Source organism: Rattus norvegicus, chromosome 4 (genome assembly GCF_021556685.1).
Source record: "Rattus norvegicus strain SHRSP/BbbUtx chromosome 4, alternate assembly SHRSP_T2T, whole genome shotgun sequence".
NCBI classification, from domain to species: Eukaryota; Metazoa; Chordata; class Mammalia; order Rodentia; family Muridae; genus Rattus; species Rattus norvegicus.
Window position 1 is genome coordinate 140,070,061 of NC_141537.1, and position 20,911 is coordinate 140,090,971.

At 37.4% G+C, this 20,911-nt stretch overlaps 1 protein-coding gene across 4 annotated transcripts in view; it reads left to right on the forward strand.

Annotated features, from left to right (window-relative positions):
- The window catches only part of Cntn4 (contactin 4), a 993,738-nt gene that overhangs the window by 230,750 nt on the left and 742,077 nt on the right, over positions 1 to 20,911 (forward strand). For all 4 annotated transcript variants that reach the window (NM_053879.2, XM_087655634.1, XM_087655636.1 and 1 more), the window contains 1 exon segment: positions 3,117 to 3,172. The gene's annotated coding sequence lies outside the window, so the exon portion shown is untranslated.

A 20,911-nucleotide genomic window follows, 5' to 3' on the forward strand; every position in this document is an offset into this window, starting at 1 on the left:
AAGGCCAATAACAAACCCTACCTCTAAAGAGAAAATGAAAGATGAGAAGGAGGAGGAGGAGGAGGAGGAGGAAGGGGAGGAGGAGGAGAAGGAGGAGAAAGGGTTAATTAAAGCATAGAAATGGCTCCTGAGGTTGTCCTTAGGCCTCCATGTATGCACACATAAGTGTACCTGTACATTCTCACACATTCATACCTCACACATGAATATGCATTCACTCATAGAAGAAAAATAGAAAATATGACAGTTTTTATCATATACCTGGCTGTGGTTTTATTAATTGCCCAGGAAAATTGGTACATGAACATTTCCTTTCAGGAGAGCTGGTACACACACAGACACACACACACACACACACACACACACACACACACACACACACAATTTGTGGACTTTTAGGCACAAATCAGGCCTCTGTACCCCCTTCTAGAAATCTTGCTTTCAGGGAACTTTTTCTTATGTCCAGTCATTTACTTGTGTCATATAAAACTTTGAACTAGCTGATGTGAGAAGGGCTATAGGAAGCATATGGCTGGCAAAATTATATCAATCTAAGAATACAAAGCTACAAAACACCTGACCTGAAATGCTAGTGGCTTTACAAACAAGGATATATGGCTACTTCTCACACTGTCACCCTAATTTGAAAGCCATGCTTCTCATGGAGTTCAGGAGTAAGAATGAGTTATTTCATTTCTGATATTCTCAACAAACTAACTTCGTCTGTCAGGAATTCCTGCTTTATAACCTTCAAACTCTCTTTGTTGTGTTCAAGTGCTATAAAATAATCATATTGACTTAGTATGAAATTAATTATTGGTGATTCCAAAACTCTAGCCAATTACAGTGAATGGTACATTACAAGGTGGAGACCTTCATTAGTAATGATAGCGAAGGAAGTCCATGAGATCAATCCTTAATCACTCTGTTTTCTCTCATCTTCTTCTTGCTCGCCTTTACTGTTGTTTGGTTTTAAACTAGATCTCATGCTTCCCAGGGTGACCTCAGAATACTTTCTAGGTAAAGATGACCTTAAGCTTTTCATTCTCCTATTTTCAGCCTGTATTAGAGTCAGGTGCTACTATGCCAAGTCTTACCTAGTCATGGGTTCAACCATAGGGCTTCTGTGTGGAAGTGAGCTGCTCTGTTAATCTGTCAGCTGTGCTCCATCCACACCTTTATGTAACTACTTCAGGGTAATTTATGTTTCTATATTTTACGAATAGATAATATTAAATGTTTTATTAAATAACAAATTCAGGAGGATCATATGGCTAGTAAATAATTGAAATATTATATCGTGCTAACAACTTGTTTAAGAACCTGAGCATTCAAAGGAAAACACATTTTAATAAAAACATACCTTAACTGTGTAATAGGATAATCTCTACTTTAATTCTATGAATGTGTTTGTGTGTGTGTGTGTGTGTGTGTGTGTGTGTGTGTGAGAAAGAGAGAGAGAGAAAAAAAGAGAGAGAGAAGATGGACAGACAGACAGAGACAAAGAGATATCTTAGTATTCTCTCAAAGAATTTTGATCAGGATTGTGATATTGATGCTGTTGTTATTTATTGATGCTATAAATGTTTCTGAAGCTATAAACAATGTAGAGCCTTAGTGACTTTATGTAAGGAGATGAAATCCAATTTAAATTATATACTGAACTTTTGCAGACAACTCATACAGCTGGTGACTGACCATATTCAAATTAAACAGATGGTGGTATACTTGTGATTCATCTACCATGAATATAGAAGGGCGTTTTTTTCCTATTCCATAAGTAACATTTTGTTATATTTGGCATAATCATATTTGAAATATGTAAGAAAGCGTCAGGAAAAAGTTAACTCCACACATGTTTAAAGTGTCAGGACCAGTGCTTGGATATTTACTTTTAAAGTATCAACATATGCTTTTGCAAACAAGTAGGTCATTTTTATAGTTACCCAACAAAATTAATTTTTTTTATCACAAGTATAATGTACTATGTACTTAAATATAACTCAGAATGCACTTCTTGTAGAAGGACACAGATTGGAATTGACACACACACACACACACACACACACACACACACACACACACACCTCAATGTAGTTTCATTGAAGGATGCTTGAGGCTCTACATACAATTAGCTACATTGTAACTGACTACTTAAATTGTACTCAGCTGAATGGATGATTGAGTGGACTCTAGGCATTTATGTTCCTTTCTATGTTATACTTTCATTTCCCTGTAAATGCTGTCTGATTGTACAATTCGTTCCAAATATCAAAAGATTACCTTGTTCTAGGAGAGACTGGATACAAGAATATGTTTTGTTTGACTTGCTATGATCACCTCTACTGAATTTAATCAGTGTTGAGTATTTTCCCCTTTAAACTTATACACGTAAAGGTTTTACTCAGTGGCTAAGCTCTTACACGGTATTATAATAAACAATATATATATATACATATATATATGGCGTGTGTCTATGTGTAGAATATAATTTACAACTAATGAAACAACACAATTATTTAGAAGTGATTTATTTTGGTTAGAATCTAAATTAAGATATGCAAACACACACATGTATTTAGAGGTATAACTCATTAGGATGTAGGAAAAAGTGAGTTCTTCAAGAATTTAGTGATTTTTGACAAACCTCACTTCACAGTTAAAGTTTATCTTTGGAGATTTTGAGATAAGACATGCCATAATTAAATGAAGTATGATTTTGCTGGTTTTATTATCTCAGTATTTTATGTACACATGTACCTAAAACAAATAAGCAAAACCCTATACAAGACATATAAAGGCTTTAGTTTCATTATTTTAAAAGCTGTTTAATGTATACCCAATAATCTTTTGATTTGAATCCAAACACTACAAAATGCAAAATATTACCAACTTCTATGGACATTCAGCTGACTTGAAGAAAGTCTAAAACTGACAAGTCAAGACATTTGGTTACCAAGACACAGCAGAGGATGAAACCTGTAAGCTAAAACCAGCTGTATCTAATTTTTATCTTTTTCCTAATTGAATTTTAGAAGGGATAATATAATAAATGTGGACTGTGTACAAGCCCAGGCTGAACAGTGTGTTAATTTGTGCATTCGTTTCTATTGTAGGGATTTTTGACACAGAGTAAATCCATAGTATATGCCTCTCCGAACTGTCCTGAAAGGTAAGCTCCCTTTTAGGGATAGGTTTCTTGTCTATATTTCATTTTCCTTAGTATCCTTAGTTTTTATGGAAACATAGAAAGCAAGTCTTTTCGAAATAAAACCACGAATTCTTTTTACTTGTTTTTATAACGTTGTAGTTAAGTTAGCGAACTTACATAAATTAATGCTGAAACTGTACAGCAGAGACCATTGCCATTTCTCTGGAGAAGATACTTGGTACATTTTCTGGTACTCAAACTACTTTGGCAGTTCATAAACAGTATTTTACACTGTGGAAAAGGTATTAGGGATAAATTTCTTCACCCTTTTGGTGAATAATTTTTTAAGACAAAAATGATTTTAGCAACAAAGTAAAATATTAATTAATTCCTGAAAATGTGTCTGTCTAGAAGGAATCATTTTCCATGATAAAAGGTTTACAGTGAAGTTTACCAACTGTCCTATTTGGGCTTGCTAATGCTGTAAAGAGACACCAGGAGCATGTCAACTCCTAGAAAGGAAAATATTTAATTGGGGATGACTTATTCTTCAGAGGCTTAATCCATTATGGTCATGGAGAGAAACTTAGCAGACAAGGTCCTGCAGAAAGAATGGAGACTTCTGCATCTTGCTCCACAGGTAATAGGAGAGACTGAGCCACACAAGTGTAGCTTGAACATCTGGAGACTTCTGAGACTGCCCCAACAGTGACATGCTTTCTCCAACAAAGCCACACCCATTCCAGCAAGGAAACACTTCCTAATGGTACCACTCAAGCACCATTTGTGGGCACCATTCCTATTCAAACTACCAAACTAACATTTAGCAATAAAGGCCTTTCATATTAAAAGACATTTTACTAATTATCTTAATAGATGACAAAATGGCTTTGTGCTTTATATACAATCCTTGAGAGCAAGATTGAGTCATCACCCCTGTTTGATTCTTCTACCTTCTGATCATCTAGTTTTCATTTTTTTGCTCTCTATTCATTCTCACCTAGCACCTGACTTCAGCCTCCTCCTTATACAAAGACACACAAACAGATGCACTATGAATTCTTGGCACACTTTGTAAGCTTCTGTGGTGAAACAAACATCATTGGTGTAGTGCCTGAATGGACCATTCAGTTTTCTCTACCATGTGTTCATCAGCTACATGGAAACTCATTTAAGTCTTGTGTTCACTGCACATTGTTTAAATGTGTGCTCCAGTATTAGAGTAGATAGCCTCACTCTGTGACACATATTTGTCCATCAGAGAGAGAGAGAGAGAGAGAGAGAGAGAGAGAGAGAGAGAGAGAGAAAGAGAGAGAGAAAGAGAAAGAAAGAAAGAAAGAAAGAAAGAAAGAATTTGTCATAGCCTTTTGTCATATCAGCTTGCTTCATTGATATTGCAGATATAATTTAGCCCACACCAGAGAAATGGAGGAAGCTTATGCTCTTCCACTGAAGATTGTACAGATACGTTTATCTTCCCTTAAGCTGTCTCAGGAATTAAAATACAACAGGAAATGAACTTCTAACCATGTTACAGGATAGGTATACCTAGAATATGCTATACATAAAAAAGCCTTACTCAAAGGTCAGTTAAGGTATGACTTCATACATATTAAATATATATAAAAGTAGGAAATATAAAGATAGTTAGCTAATGGTTTCTTGGAAACTAGGGGACTGAATAGTGCCTGGCTTTTCCTTATGACAAGGTGTTTATTTGGTACTAATAAAAATGTTCTAAATACAATAGTACTGATCATTTCACAAACTTGTAGTTACACTAAAGGTTCAATAGCTGTCTCTGAGTGGTGAGTTTTATTACATACGAATCGAATTAGTAAGGTAATATGGAAATTGTATTCTACGTAGACAAATTTCATCTTCAGCTATCACAGTACAAGAGATATATAATAAATTCAGCAGACACTTTCTTTCAAATCAGTTCAGTGTAGCTTCCTGAGTGTTCTGATCTGTCTGTTCTCCAAGACCAAAGAGCCAATCCAACAGCTGATAGGATCTGTGGTTTATAGAAAGGATACGAACGATGGAGTGAAGAGAGACATGTTGATAGTGCAAATACTTTACCAATTGCTGCTTCTAGACTCAGTTTCCTAAGAACTAAAACATGAGAACAGCAATAGTGATTGTGTAGGTTAATGAAGTGTGAATGCCAAGTTCTTGCTGTGGTGCCAGGCACTGTGTAATTGAAACTTTTATAATTACTGTTATTCAGTTGTAAATATTAGGCTATATCATTAGATTCTTGGCAGTTACACTGATCCACTGTTGGTTTTTCTCTTACTGGCATCTTGGCCAGAAAGAAAAGAATGGCTAGAATTTCTGTTCGTTCTTAATGAATTCAATCAGCCCCTGAGGGACTTTTGATGTAGCAGAGAAATGTTCAACGAGAAGCAGAATTTGTATTCGCTCTGCGTTTCTCTTCATAGCTGGTGGAGCCTTTGCTAGTAGAGGTAACATTACCTGTGCTGAGAGATGCATTAACATACCAAGAGAGAAATGTTAGAACGCTGAAAACACATCCCTGTAGCCTGTGTTTCTGTTGCTACGGAATGCAATTTAGGCTACTGCCAATAAGAAAATAGCCTGCTGCCTGATAATGTACAATTTACTTGTCTATCAATTTTATTGTTTATGATTTTTCTTTTTAGTAACATTGTAAAGAGCTTTAAAAAATTTTTTATCCCCTTCACATTCTGATGACAGCTTCCCTCCCTCCTCTCTTCTCAATCCTACCATCTCCCCATTGCCTCAAGGGGATTCCTCTTTGGGTACTACCCCACCATGAGGCTTCTAGTCCCAACAGGTCTAGGCACACCATCTCCTACTCAGGTCCAGCCAGGCAGTGGGGAAGGGGATGTAATGACAGGGAACAGAGACCTAGACAGTGCTGTTGCACTTGTTAGGGGACCTACATGAAGACCAAGCTATACTTTTGCTACAAATGTTTAGGGGGTCTAGGCCTAGCTCCGGCATACTCCCTGGTTGGTGACCCAAGCTATATGAGTCTCTACTGTCCCAGGTTAGTTGACTCTCTGGGTCTGCTTTCAGTTTCCTTGACAACTCTGATTCTAAATTGTTCACTTATATCCCCAACTCTTCCACAAGACTCATCTGATCTACCTGGTGTTTGGCTCTGGGTCCCAACATTTGCCACCATTTGCTGCTGGGTGAAGCCTCTGAGGAGACAGTTTTGCTATAAGTTTGTTTTTAGAAATTCAGATTAAAAAGTCCTAATGTTGCAAAATAATGCATATACATACTCTGAGGTGCTTATTAAAAGATTACAAATAATACATAGAAGTTGTTCATCGCAGTCATGTCTCGATGGATTATGTCCCCTGATTCGGTTTCTGTTGTCTACTTTTCCTTAAGGATAATGAGAAATGTTGCATTGAATGGTAATCAGGAGGACTGGGTTCATTTATTTTCTCTACAGTGATCTTCAAGAGGCCAAAATACTAAAGACTAATAGGATTAATGGTGCCATGAGAAATAAAATAGCTAAGTGCCCTTCAGGATTGAGTTTGATATTCCTTGGCAGAAAGAGATACCGTACACATGAGACTAAAGTAATGCAATTATGCTCTAAAAAGTGAAAGAACGCCATAAACAGAGTTGTGGTTGTACCTTACACTGGACTTACCTGGCTCTTGACTTGCCAAGTTGCCATGTGCTGCTAGCTATCTATTTGTATGATAGATTGATCTTTTTTTTATTATTGTATGATTTATTGCTTCTCAACAATTCTAAGTTTTACAAAGATTTATTTTGCTTATTTGTGTGTGTGTGTATGTGTGTGTGTGTGTGTGTGTGTAAGTATGTGTATACATATGTGTGTGTGCCCAATCAGAAGGCAAAAGAGGTGTCAGAACTCTAGACTGAAGTTACAGGCTTTCCCACTGAGGCCCAGGACACTGGGATCTGAATTGAGGTTTGCTTGATTGAGCATCATGCTCTTCAACTTCTGTGTCATCTCTCTAGGCTCCCGATTTTTTCTCACTTGTATTTTATATATTATGATGTTGAATTTGATTTATTTCACTTTACCGCAGTCTGACACTGACATTTTATTTTGTTTGCAACATCTTATAATTCTTTCCAGGAAGTTATCTTTCAATAGCATGTATCTTTGTAATCTTTTATTTTTTTAAAAAAAGAAAATTATATTTACTTGCTCTAACTTTAATTTGTGAAATATAGACTATTCATTCTTTGATGACTTTTCTTGTGTCTCCATGTGTCTTTGATTTTCTTTTACATCACTGAATTTTCGTTAAAATACTCTATGAGTGGCTCTTCTGTTGCTATGATAAAACACCATGCCCAAAAGCAACTGAAAGAGGATATCTTGGTTTACAGTTCCAGAGGGGTGAGATCCCTTAGAGCTGACAGAGGCATGGCTGCAAGCAGCAGGCTTGGTGGCAACAGCAGGAAGCTGAGAGCTCACAATCTGAATCACAATACAAAGCAAGGAGAGCAAGCAAGAAATAGGTTCAGCTTGTAAACAGTCAAATCCCTTCCTCTAACACCAGGCCTGCACCCACCCCTGCTATGTACTTTTGACATGAAGGCATCCCTCCCAAAGGTTCATCTACCTCTGAACAGCTCCATAAACTGGGAACCAAGTGTTTAACTGCCAGAAACTATACGGGATATTTCTTAAGGAAACTGCCACAAACACTGTATTATTTTGGATTTATCTGTTTATTTCTAGTTTTGGTTGGTGTCTTAGTTAGGGTTCCTGTTGCTGTTATGAAACACTATGACCAAAAGCTAGGTGAGGAGGAAAGGGTTTACTCGCTTATACTTCCATAGTCTGTGCATCATCCGAGAATGAATGCCAGGACAGGAATCCATATAGAGTCAGAAGCCAGAGGCAGGAGTTGATGCCCAGGTCAAGAAACAGTGCTACTTACTGGGTTGGTCACCATAGCCTGTACAGCCTGCCTTCTTAAAGGATCTAAAACCACCAGGGAAAGACAACCCACAATGAGCTGGGACCTCCCTCCTTGATCACTAATTAAGAAAATGCTCTACATTGAATATTTGTGATAGAGGCATTTTCTCAATAGAGTTTCACTCTTTACAGATAACACTACCTTCTGTCAAATTGGCATAAAGCTAGCCAAGGCAGTAGGCTTAATCAAAATTTCATCTTAATAGAGCCAGATTTAACAGTGTTTTCTACTATGACCCCAAAAATTTTAACTACTCAGCTCCTCAAATTTCTAAGTAATCATTCCATAAATAGCCTTTAAGTTCAATTTTCTTCTAGTGATTGTTATTGTAACAATATTGTCAATGCTTAAATTCTACTTGTTTTTCTACATATGTGCCAGATTATTATTTTATGTACATGTATTATTTTATGAAATAAATTATCTATCTACATGTACACCTGCACGACAGAAAAGGGCATCCGATCACATTATAGATAGTTTTGAGCACCATGTGGTTCCTTGGAATTGAACTCAGGACTTCTAGAAGAGCAGCCAATGCTCTTGATCGCTTAATCATGTCTCCAACCCACCAGATTAATTTTAATTGCTTTTAAAAATCAACTTCCCTTGACTTTCAGTTTATTTTGTTCAAAATTTCCAGTAATTATTTTAGTGGGTTGTATTAATAGTAACCTTTCTTTCTATACTATTGAATGCAAGCTTTACCATTATTATTTTTGAATACTATTAAGATAGTATTTGGAATCACTATGTGTCAGAATGTTTTTTGTTTTGTTTTGTTTTGTTTTGTCTTTGTCAAAACAGTCATGATATTGCTGCACTTTATTCTACCCTTTCTTGGGAAAGAAAATAAGATGTGTTACTTGTCAAACTTATGTGTTTATGTATGATCTGCCCTTTTCATTCTTTTGAGGTTTTTCTCTGTATGATTTGAGGCATGCTTCTTCGTATGATACATTGGAATACGCATATACCACCTTTGGTACTTTAATTTCAGTCTGAGGACTGTCAGGAGCCATCCGGGAAAGGCAAAGGCTAGGAGGTGAACTTACTGGAGATAGCCCACCTTTTTGCATGGACCAAGACAGATGAGGTCTGGGAGTCAAGGTCCCAAAGAGACTTCATCTCAGAAATGCTTTTGGAAGCTGATATGCCATTCATGCCATTATTAAAATAGTAAACTCTTGGCATTTGAGGAAGTTTCCTGCAGATCAATAGAATGATAAACTTTCACGAGTTAATGTTTTGATGAATAGATGATTTTTATAGAGTTCCTGGTTTGATTCAAATAATCTTAGGAAGAAAGTTTTAAGAGATGTTTTAGTTGTTTTGCTAGGGTGATTAACATAAAATCAAGAATAGAATAATAGTAAATGCAGTGAACTTTCATAAGTACCCTAAGAAGAAAAATAGGATTGGAAGAAATTTGTGTTTAAGGACAAACATTCATTCTGTGTCAGAAGACACAGGTGTGGATTATGATAAAACAAGGCAATGCGAACCTATAATAGACTTTGAACTTATAATAGACTTATAGAATGAAACACTGCTTTGAACTTAATATGAACATCCTTTTGTAACTACTGTTTTGTGTAACATTTTATCTGTGAGGTAATTTTCTAAGAACTTTTGTCCATAAAAAGCCAGAAAAAACAAATGAAGATGATGGGTTTTGAGTTTTGGGGTCTCTGCCCCATCCATCCATCCATCTATCCATCTATCCATCTATCCATCCATCCATCCATCCATCCATCCATCCATCCATCCATCCATCCATCCATCCAAATGTAGTGGTGTAGTAATTTTCCTCTACATCTAGTGTGTGGTTTCAATGTGTTTCCTTCTTTCTTTTCTGGTAAACAAAGGATTAATCGGCCTGATCAGTGAAGTCTCCTTGATGACTGGCCAGAAGAAGGAGCTCTAGCAATATATCCTTTATTTAATGACACCCCCGCCCCACACACCCTTAAACAACAGGTGTTAATTGCTTTGAAGCCATTGATTTCTGGCCCCAAAATAATGAAGAATCAAGGAGATTAAATACCCTTTATAAAGCTTTACTCTCTCAAAACTATGTTTGGTCCCTCTGCCACAAACCATCCACAGATGCTTTTCAGAGAGAACCTGTGTTTGGAAAGGCTCCTGGCAGAGGATATATTCATTTTTCAGGTTTTAGAAAACCCCACTCCTTTTGTATTGACATTCTCCCATTATTTTTGTTGCCATTTTCTGCATATTTCAAATACATTTTGAACCCATAATGCTATGATCCATAAATTTTGTATATTTTATGTCATTATCATTTTTCATTTCCATTTTGCATAGGAGGTAAATGCCTCAGTTCTGCCAATGTCTTAATTGTTTCTTCACCAGTGTTTCTTCTGGTTTTGACCACAGTGTGTCTTGATTGTTGCATTACGTAGTTCTCAGAACAACAGGTACGGTTTTGTTTTGTTTTGTTTTTGTTTTGGCTTGTTTGTTTTGTCCCATGCTACTTACTTAAAAACATTGATAATCTAACTTTGCCCACTGTATCTAATTAAGTCCACATACTGATAAAGCAATTTTCATCTTTTGACAGAGATCTTGAGAGATCGTGAACTGAACCTGGCAATTTCTTTCTGAAATCAACTCATGAAGTCTTTGTTTGAATTCCATTATGAATCTACAATGTCATGACTCCACAGATAGCAAGAATTGTCTAAACATACAGCAGAAAATAAAGGAAGACCTTAGCATATGTGAAACCACTGAATGACTCTGCTAAACTTCCACTTGTCTAAAACATTCCATCATTATTTTTGTGTTATTGGTTTTAGAAAAAAATTGATTCATAAGCTTTATTTCCATTTAAATTATTATTCAATTTAATAAGGATTCATTTATTTCCTTTGTAGTTCTCTATATTCAATTTCTTGTGAAGGTCATTAATCATTATTTTTCTGTGCATTTTTCGTATCCTTTTACTATGCCATCTGTCTATTTTTTAGCATTTCCCCCATAGACAGTTTGTAGTGTTATATGCTGAGCTCATTTGTGGCACATTTGTTTCTTTTCATTGTTCCTGTGCTTTGTATTTATTGCCCAAAGCATAATCGTGCTTTTGCTTTTGTTACTGATTTAAGATCTAGAGAGTCCAGGGTAGTATGTTCATTAACTTACTACACCTCATGAATGTTTACATCAAAGTTCATATATTCATGCTTGACCTCAAAGTTTTGGACTTCCAACTTAAGGGAAGGTAATATACTTCTTCATTTGGCAATGTGTGTTGTTCTTCTGGTTTCTGTTATGGATTGAAGGGCTCTGTATTCATTCAAGAAATCATATCCATCCCCTTGTCTTCCAAGGTTGTGTCTCCTCTACCTTTTCAGATGTCAATACCCTGAACCACTATCTCTTAGTTATATAGAAAGAACATATCTATATCTATATCTATATCTATATCTATATCTATATCTATATCTATATCTATATATAATGCACACATACACACATATATGTAATATATTATATATATAATATATATTATACATATATATTATACATATATATATATATGAGGGTGGTAGTTCGAGAACAGGGTTTTTCTGTGTAACAGTCCCAGCTGTCCTGGGACTCTGTAGACCAGTCTTGGCTCAAACTTAGAGAAGTACCTACCTTTAATTCCCAAGTGTTGGGATTAAAGGCATGGACCACCACTGCTAACTCACTAGACTGAGAAGCACTGCTCAGATTTGAATTTCATAGTTCTTTTATGACAGTTTCAACGTAGTTTCATTTTATTTAAGCATCTAAATTTTTAATATCCTTGGTAGCTGAAGGTGTAACTCAGTGTTAGAATGCTTGTCCAGCATGCATGAGGTCCTAGGTTCGATGCCTTACACAAAAAATAAATGAGTAAAGCACTAAGTCTAGTTTAATTATCTCATAACTTTTACTATTCACCCAAGTTAAGCAACCAAAGACTTACCAAAATAATGAGTTCTCCAAGAGAGGCTAAGTGAACCAATCATTTTTCCCTTCATCTTTATTAAATTGGGTATTTCTTATTTACATTTCAATTGTTATTCCCTTTCTCGTTTTCCAGGTCAACATCCCCGTAACCTCTCCCCCTCCCCTTCTAGATGAGTGTTCCCCTCCCCATCCTCCCCCCATTACCGCCCTCCCCCCAACAATCATGTTCACTGGAGGTCCAGCCTTGGCAGGACCAAGGTCTTCCCCTTCCACTGGTGCTCTTACTAGGCTATTCATGGCTACCTATGTGGTTGGAGCCCAAGGTCAGTCCATGTATAGTCTTTGGGTAGTGGCCCAGGTCCTGGAAGCTCTGGTTGCTTGGCATTGTTGTTCATATGGGGTCTCAAGCCCCTTCAAGCTCTTTCAGTCCTTTCTCTGAATCCTTCAATGGGGGTCCCGTTCTCAGTTCCATTGAATCAATCATTTTTATCAAAATTACTTGCAAGGACATGAATGAGGTGTTACTGACAGGAACATAATCAACTCAAAGGAGGTCCATCAAGAAGATGATCCAAGCATGTGTGATGACTCAGAAAAGTTGCATCTGCTGCGCTCCCTACACAATGCACTGGTGTGACCTGGGGACAGCCCCCTTTCCGAGACTGCTGTTGCTAACCTTGAGAAAGAACTTTGTGGATCCTTTGTAGCTTTCTGATCTTCCTGAGACTTACAATTTTTAAGAGCTTATTTCCTTTTTCCAGGAGGGAATGTTGAAATTTGGGAGAAATATTTGCACAATAATTTTGGGAATTGTGTTTTAATTTTTACGTGTTTGCTAATCTACATTAGATAAGTCATGTTTTACAAACCGGAAGTTCTGAACATCAATTTTCTAAATGCCCCTGAAACGATTTTCTGACTCCATTAGTTACTGTGTTCTCTAAAACATCTTTCTTTATAAACTAATGGCAAAAAAGGAAGAAGGAATATCATACTTTTATTTTACTTTTGCTTTGATTTCAAGCAGTTGTTCTACATTAGAAAGGCTGTTCAACAAAAGCTAGGCATACATTGTCCACCTGTTGACCACCTGTTGACCTGGAAACAAAAGGATGGTGTTTTGCTGAGGCACATATGTGAAAGTAGACACAGGTATGAAAGGCTAAGGCAGACTTGGGAAGGAACGTCTAGCTGAAGCAGACACAAAAGAGAGGGTGATCTGTTAAGGCAAACATGTGAAAGCATGTAAGATAAAGGATTCTTTGCTAATAACGTGCATGTATTGGCCCATCTTACATTGGGTTGTTGAACTGCATTTGTCAGGAGAGCACAGTGGTCTGGTGGTGTGCTGCAGTTTGCTGTCACTTCCGTGGGCTCAAGTTGGATGGATGCATGTGCTGAGGCAAAGCCCATGCTGAGGCAAGACCCGTGCTGGGGCAAGGCACATGGAGAACACATGATGTTTGGAGGGTATAAATTATTGGACTTCTCGGAGTGATGGAGAGAGAGCGTGGCTTACTGGTATAGCTAGCTGAGCAACACTTGTGGGTCTTGTATCATCCCTGACCTTAGCTTCCCTGAGAGAGGCACCACTGAGAAGTTATCCTCATGTTTCTCTTTGTCCCTACTGCTGACTTGAGGTGATGAGGCCTGGCTGTTTCTGCCTGCTCATGTCACCTTATTGCTAGCCCCACTCTATGGAACTGGACTGGTAGTGTATCCATAGTGTTTGCAAGTGGATCGAGCTGCCACTGCCTGCTGACCTGTGAACTGAACTGCTAATTTCCAGATAACACAGACAGGAGTTGCTCCAAAGAACCTTTCTAAACAATTTCACTTCTCTGTATTCTTTCTTTTCCACTAACTCTGGTGGGTGGAGGGCTACAAGGATAAGGTGTTTAAGAACCATCATTAAAGATAAGGTTTAAAAGACTTAAAGTTATGATCTGTAACATAAGAAACCATAGTTAGTACCTTAAATAAATGCACTCTTTCCCTAAACTTAGCAAATCTAGATATGACAATATTTTAAGAAAGCTCCTACACCATCCTAAAAATTTTGATATTCAATATTTTGATTATTTTCCACAGAATATGTTTGGTGATATTATTAAAAAAGACATGTCACTACATCATTTTCAGAAAAGAAAAATAATATTTTACCGATCCTACAGTTGAATGAGTTTGGGCTTGCTATTTGATAGCTCTCAAGAGGTGGTATTAACATAAAATTTTTGCTGATTTCTCTAAGATAGATTTTTACTTGGCCTGCCAAAATAAACTTATGTTACTGATTTCTACATGCAGAAAAGTAAATCAAGATGCATTTTACCTTGTCATATTTCAGTTAAGATGCATGCACCTTGTCAAAATCACAAAAGAACATTTTACAAATCTTCTAATCCATTTCCTGTAAAATGAAGGAGTGTATAGATCATAAAATATATACTATAATTCCTTCTTAAAAGTACTCTTCCTTTAACATAACCAAAAACAGCCAAAAATTATACTCATAGATATGTTGTTTGGCTAACCTTTGCAGAGACCTGGACTTGCTCTTCAGCACTGAAAAATAATAAAATAAATAAATTATAAAATTAATGAAAATCCACAAAATCACTGTCACAGTAATATGAATGTTATGAGGTAATACTCACTGATATAACCCTGGGAAATAGTTATTTTGATCAACTCATGCTTTGAGATTAAGTTCTAAAGGACAGTCACAATAGACATGGTAACATGAATGGAGGAGGGCCTTCACCAAACAGAGGTACTGAGGAAATCTGAGGGGAGACAGTCTTTCCTCAGAAAGAGACCACCACCAAAAGCCAATAACCAATAGGCAATAGTCAATAGCCAATAAAAAATGCCTGAAAACATAAAGGAAATTAAATTCATGCAGAATGAGCAGGTCGTATTTATTTATTAGGAATATATATTAGTGTTATATTATATATATAATATATAACAATTAGTGGAAACAGAGGCTATGTGTTTGAAAAGGAACAGGGAGGGGTAGATTGGTTTGGGAGGGAGGGAAGAAAGAAATGATGGAATTAGAATCTATAATATAGATACTTTAAAAGTGGTGGGAAGGAAAGAAATACATTAAAATCAGTGAATTTTGCAGCCTTTTGTATAGAGTTGGAGCTGGGAATGTATTGCCAACACCAGCATGGCTTTGTTTTTGCCTGCCTGTAAGGATTGGATAGTATTTACCAGTAGAGACATACAGAGGAGAAGTGCAACAAGCTTTGAGATAGAGCGTCCTTGAGCCAATATAAGAACAGAGAACAATAAAACAACCAATCAGAGACAAGCTACAGAAATTTGAGAAGCTTCAGCCTGGGTACTCGCCTTGCAACGTGAAAGACAAACAGCAGCAAACTTTATCAGAAAAGGGTGAAATAAGAGTGAGGCGGTGTTCAAGATTCTCTAAAGCTGCAGGTTGGACAAGGAAAAATTAATCTACCTTGCATACTGAGATCTGTTTTGGGGTGACTTTTGCACTTGCTTCAAAGGTCAAGGACTGACTGTTTCAGATAAGTGATTGGGTATTTTTACCTTTCCATCCACCTTTGAAAGAAAAAAAAAACAATTAGAGATACAAGGAAGGCTAACTAGATCCTTAGTAGGAAAATGAAAAGTTTTCTTAAGAACATTGTGTTTACACCTTCTTCAAAGTCAGTGGATTCTGTGTCCCAGAGCATGGCAAGATTAACCATGCTGGTAATGGCAGAATATAATGTATCTCCAGAAGTAATGTTAAGACCTTGACAGAACAGGGATTTAAAGAGCTAGTGGTTAAACCAAGCTGTTTAATAATCTTCACCTGCACTCTGCAGGGTAAACAAAAACATCCACTAAGGGTTTGATGGCAATGAAATAAAAGGAACATTGAAGTGTGCACACAGACAGGCCTAATGTAAATAATTTGAACAAAAAGAGGCAGATAATTGCTGAAAGCACAGCTTATGTGCAGAAGATAAAGAAATGGTAAGTATGCTTAAAGAAGAAAATGGATTGAAATTCATGACGTGTTTCTTCAAGGCACATGCAAAACCATAAGTTGCTGAGGGCCTATATCCTGCCTAATGCCTCTTCCTTCATTCTATGTTCATGAAATCCTTAGAAATGTATATCCCTCTGTCAATATTTAATTGATGATTGCAAATTGAACATAATCTGTAACTGTCTTGGTATTTCATTAGTCATTAATCAGAGCAGTGGAACAACAAACAAAAAAAGAGGAAAGAAAGAAAGAAAGAAAGAAAGAAAGAAAGAAAGAAAGAAAGAGAGAAAGAAAGAAAGAAAGGAAGAAAGAAAGAAGAAAGAAGGAAGGCAGGAAAGGAGCAAGGGAGGAAGACAGACAGACAGAAGGAAAGGAAGAAAGGAAGGAAGGAAGGAAGGAAGGAAGGAAGGAAGGAAGGAAGGAAGGAAGGAAGAAATGAAAACAGAACAAATAGCACCAGCATCAAATTCTGTGGATCATCAAATTTTAATGATTGAAGCCATTACATTCTTTATTGTTATAACAGAGCCTAACTCATCCTAAGTAACACAGTTCCACAGCATATGACGTAGCCTGGAATGAAAATGGCCCTGCTTATGCCCTGAATTTCTTCACAGTGTAGTAGAACCATGTCTTAGCAATGCTGGCTGTGATGAAGCCTGATATTGACTTTTCCTCCACCACAATGATTTTCTAGATTAAATTTGCTTACTGCAGAAGTACCAAAACTGCACAGTACTATTTTGCCCATGAATATGAAATTGTTTAATGAGGAAGTTGGAAAGATTAAATTCAGAGAGCATTGTAAGTAAAATGTATCCTGGATGCCTTCCCTGCCAACACTGCCATTACATCTTAGAGGAAACAGGTTTTGAAATGGTTCTTTGTTACAAAGTTATATAAACGTCTTGGCATACAGTGTATAAAGAATAAAATTTACTTCTCCAAATGTGTTTTCCTTTTTAGGGAAGAACAAAAGCGACAATTCCAGCACCAAAGGATGAAGTAATATTTTATTGTATGTGACAGTCACAGAGAACATACAGTGAACATGTACAGAAGCAAATGGTTCATTATCTCTCTGGCTTGGGGCGTCTAAAAAAAGGAGAGTTAATTAGATCAGACCTAAGAAAGAAGCTGGGGATGGAGGAATTAAGGTGTAGTGGTACAAGGGCACATGGTTTAGACTTATTGATTCTTGAGATTTATTGTATAGTAGGTAACTATAATTGACATGCATAAACCTCCTAATAATTAACTTCCCTTTAAATTTGTTATCACCCAAACATGGCGTTACTACATTTATACTATGTAAGTTTTATTTTATCATTCTAATTGTATGATATACATGACCACACGACACCATACCATACAATATTATAAAGAAACCATTACTTGTCATTTTAAAATAATGCTCTTTAAAACAAAAGATGAAGTAGTCAATAAATTACATAGTTTGAGTGCTATTGCTTAAACACTTTTGAGATTCTTTTAATCATATCTTCTTTAGCAATTATGGCCAAGCCCAAAGGAAGATTCTAACGTTTCTCCACATTATTGTTTTAAGAATTTGAGTTTGAGTTCACTTACATAAGCTTCCCCAAATCTCTCTTGTCATTCTCTAATAGAGTTAGGATCAAAGACACTTCATGTGTGTTCTAGGAATATAATGGGAAATTATTGCCTTTGAACAGAAACTTGGGGCTCTTGCACTGAATTAAGTACAAAAGGAGGTAATGTCTACAGATGTTAAGAAATGCACCTGCTAGGGTGATATCGAAGTTCCCGAAACTCTCATCTGTTAGAAGACTAACAGAGCTCTTTTATATGAGAACCTGATGTTAGCATGACACATTCATGCAATTCTGCCTTTGGTTGGGGCTGTAGGAAAAAATGCACTTTGCTGAAAATAAGCTGTTGATTGCTTACATGGGTTTCTGTGGCATGCCAACTCTTCCTGCCAGCCTACTTCCTTATCAAAGAGCTAGAAGCTCCAAGTGAGGTGAGAATCCCACTTGACAAGCAGACATAGCCATTTGGGGAATATACAAATTAAAAGGCTCAGAGATAGAAATAGGAACATTAACAGCAGGGAATGTCTTGGGGATACAGTGTGTCAGATTGCATCCAGGAGCTGGGAGAGTAAGTGAGTCATCACCTTCCAAAGGATAAACCCTGCTGTGTTAGCACTTGGACAACCTCTGAGTCTGTAGTAGATATTTAAAGTTGCCAGGGATGGCTTTAATACAGGCAAGCCTGTACTGCTTAGCAACAGGTTTCAACCATGCACAGTAGGCCTGCACTCCATGTTGCTTCAGCATTTCTCCCAACTTCTAACTTGTATGTCAGGGATGGTCATAGGACTTTGTTTTTTTTTTTTTTTTTGTTTTTTTTTTTTTTACATTTTATTTATTTTTTTTATTAACTTGAGTATTTCTTATATACATTTCGAGTGTTATTCCCTTTCCCAGTATCCGGGCAAACATTCCCCTCCCCCCTCCCCTTCCTTATGGGTGTTCCCCTCCCAACCCTCCCCCCATTGCCGCCCTCCCCCCACCAGTCTAGTTCACTGGGGGTTCAGTCTTAGCAGGACCCAGGGCTTCCCCTTCCACTGGTGCTCTTACTAGGATATTCATTGCTACCTATGAGGTCAGAGTCCAGGGTCATTCCATGTATAGTCTTTGGGTAGTGGCTTAGTCCCTGGGAGCTCTGGTTGCTTGGCATTGTTGTACATATGGAGTCTCGAGCCCCTTCAAGCTCTTCCAGTTCTTTCTCTGATTCCTTCAACGGGGGTCCTATTCTCAGTTCAGTGGTTTGCTGCTGGCATTCGCCTCTGTATTTACTATATTCTGGCTGTGTCTCTCAGGAGCGATCTACATCCGGCTCCTGTCGGTCTGCACTTCTTTGCTTCATCCATCTTGTCTAATTGGGTGGCTGTATATGTATGGGCCACATGTGGGGCAGGCTCTGAATGGGTGTTCCTTCAGTCTCTGTTTTAATCTTTGCCTCTCTCTTCCCTGCCAAGGGTATTCTTGTTCCCCTTTTAAAGAAGGAGTGAAGCATTCACATTTTGATCATCCGTCTTGAGTTTCATTTGTTCTAGGCATCTAGGGTAATTCAAGCATTTGAGCTAATAGCCACTTATCAATGAGTGCATACCATGTATGTCTTTCTGTGATTGGGTTACCTCACTCAGGATGATGTTTTCCAGTTCCAACCATTTGCCTACGAATTTCATAAAGTCGATGTTTTTGATAGCTGAGTATTATTCCATTGTGTAGATGTACCACATTTTCTGTATCCATTCCTCTGTTGAAGGGCATCTGCGTTCTTTCCAGCATCTGGCTATTATAAATAAGGCTGCAATGAACATAGTGGAGCACGTGTCTTTTTTATATGTTGGGGCATCTTTTGGGTATATGCCCAAGAGAGGTATAGCTGGATCCTCAGGCACTTCAATGTCCAATTTTCTGAGGAACCTCCAGACTGATTTCCAGAATGGTTGTACCAGTTTGCAATCCCACCAACAATGGAGGAGTGTTCCTCTTCCTCCACATCCTCGCCAGCATCTGTTGTCCCCTGAGTTTTTGATCTTAGCCATTCTCACTGGTGTGAGGTGAAATCTCAGGGTTGTTTTGATATGCATTTCCCCTATGACTAAAGATGTTGAACATTTCTTTAGGTGTTTCTCAGCCATTCGGCATTCCTCAGCTGTGAATTCTTTGTTTAGCTCTGAACCCCATTTTTTAATAGGGTTATTTGTTTCCCTGCAGTCTAACTTATTGAGTTCTTTGTATATTTTGGATATAAGGCCGCTATCTTTTGTAGGATTGGTAAAGATCTTTTCCCAATCTGTTAGTTGCCGTTTTGTCCTAACCACAGTGTCCTTTGCCTTACAGAAGCTTTGCAGGTTTATGAGATCCCATTTGTCGATTCTTGATCTTAGAGCGTAAGCCATTGGTGTTTTGTTCAGGAAATTTTTTCCAGTGCCCATGTGTTGCAGATGCTTCCCTAGTTTTTCTTCTATTAGTTTGAGTGTGTTTGGTTTGATGTGGAGGTCCTTGATCCACTTGGAGTTAAGCTTTGTACAGAGTGATAAGAATGGATCGATCTGGATTCTTCTACATGTTGACCTCCAGTTGAACCAGCACCATTTGCTGAAAATGCTATCTTTTTTCCATTGGATGGTTTTGGCTCCTTTGTCAAAAATCAAGTGACCATAGGTGTGTGCATTCATTTCTGGGTCTTCAATTCTATTCCATTGGTCTATCTGTCTGTCTCTGTACCAATACCATGCAGTTTTTATCACTATTGCTCTGTAATACTGCTTGAGTTCAGGGATAGTGATTCCCCCTGAAGTCCTTTTATTGTTGAGGATAGCTTTAGCTATCCTGGGTTTTTTGTTATTCCAGATGAATTTGCAAATTGTTCTGTCTAACTCTTTGAAGAATTGGATTGGTATTTTGATGGGGATTGCATTGAATCTGTAGATTGCTTTTGGTAAAATGGCCATTTTTACTATATTAATCCTGCCAATCCATGAGCATGGGAGATCTTTCCATCTTCTGAGGTCTTCTTCAATTTCCTTCTTCAGTGTCTTGAAGTTCTTATTGTACAGATCTTTTACTTGCTTTGTCAAAGTCACACCGAGGTACTTTATATTATTTGGGTCTATTATGAAGGGTGTTGTTTCCCTTATTTCTTTCTCGGCTTGTTTCTCTTTTGTATAGAGGAAGGCAACTGATTTATTTGAGTTAATTTTATACCCAGCCACTTTGCTGAAGTTGTTTATCAGCTTTAGTAGTT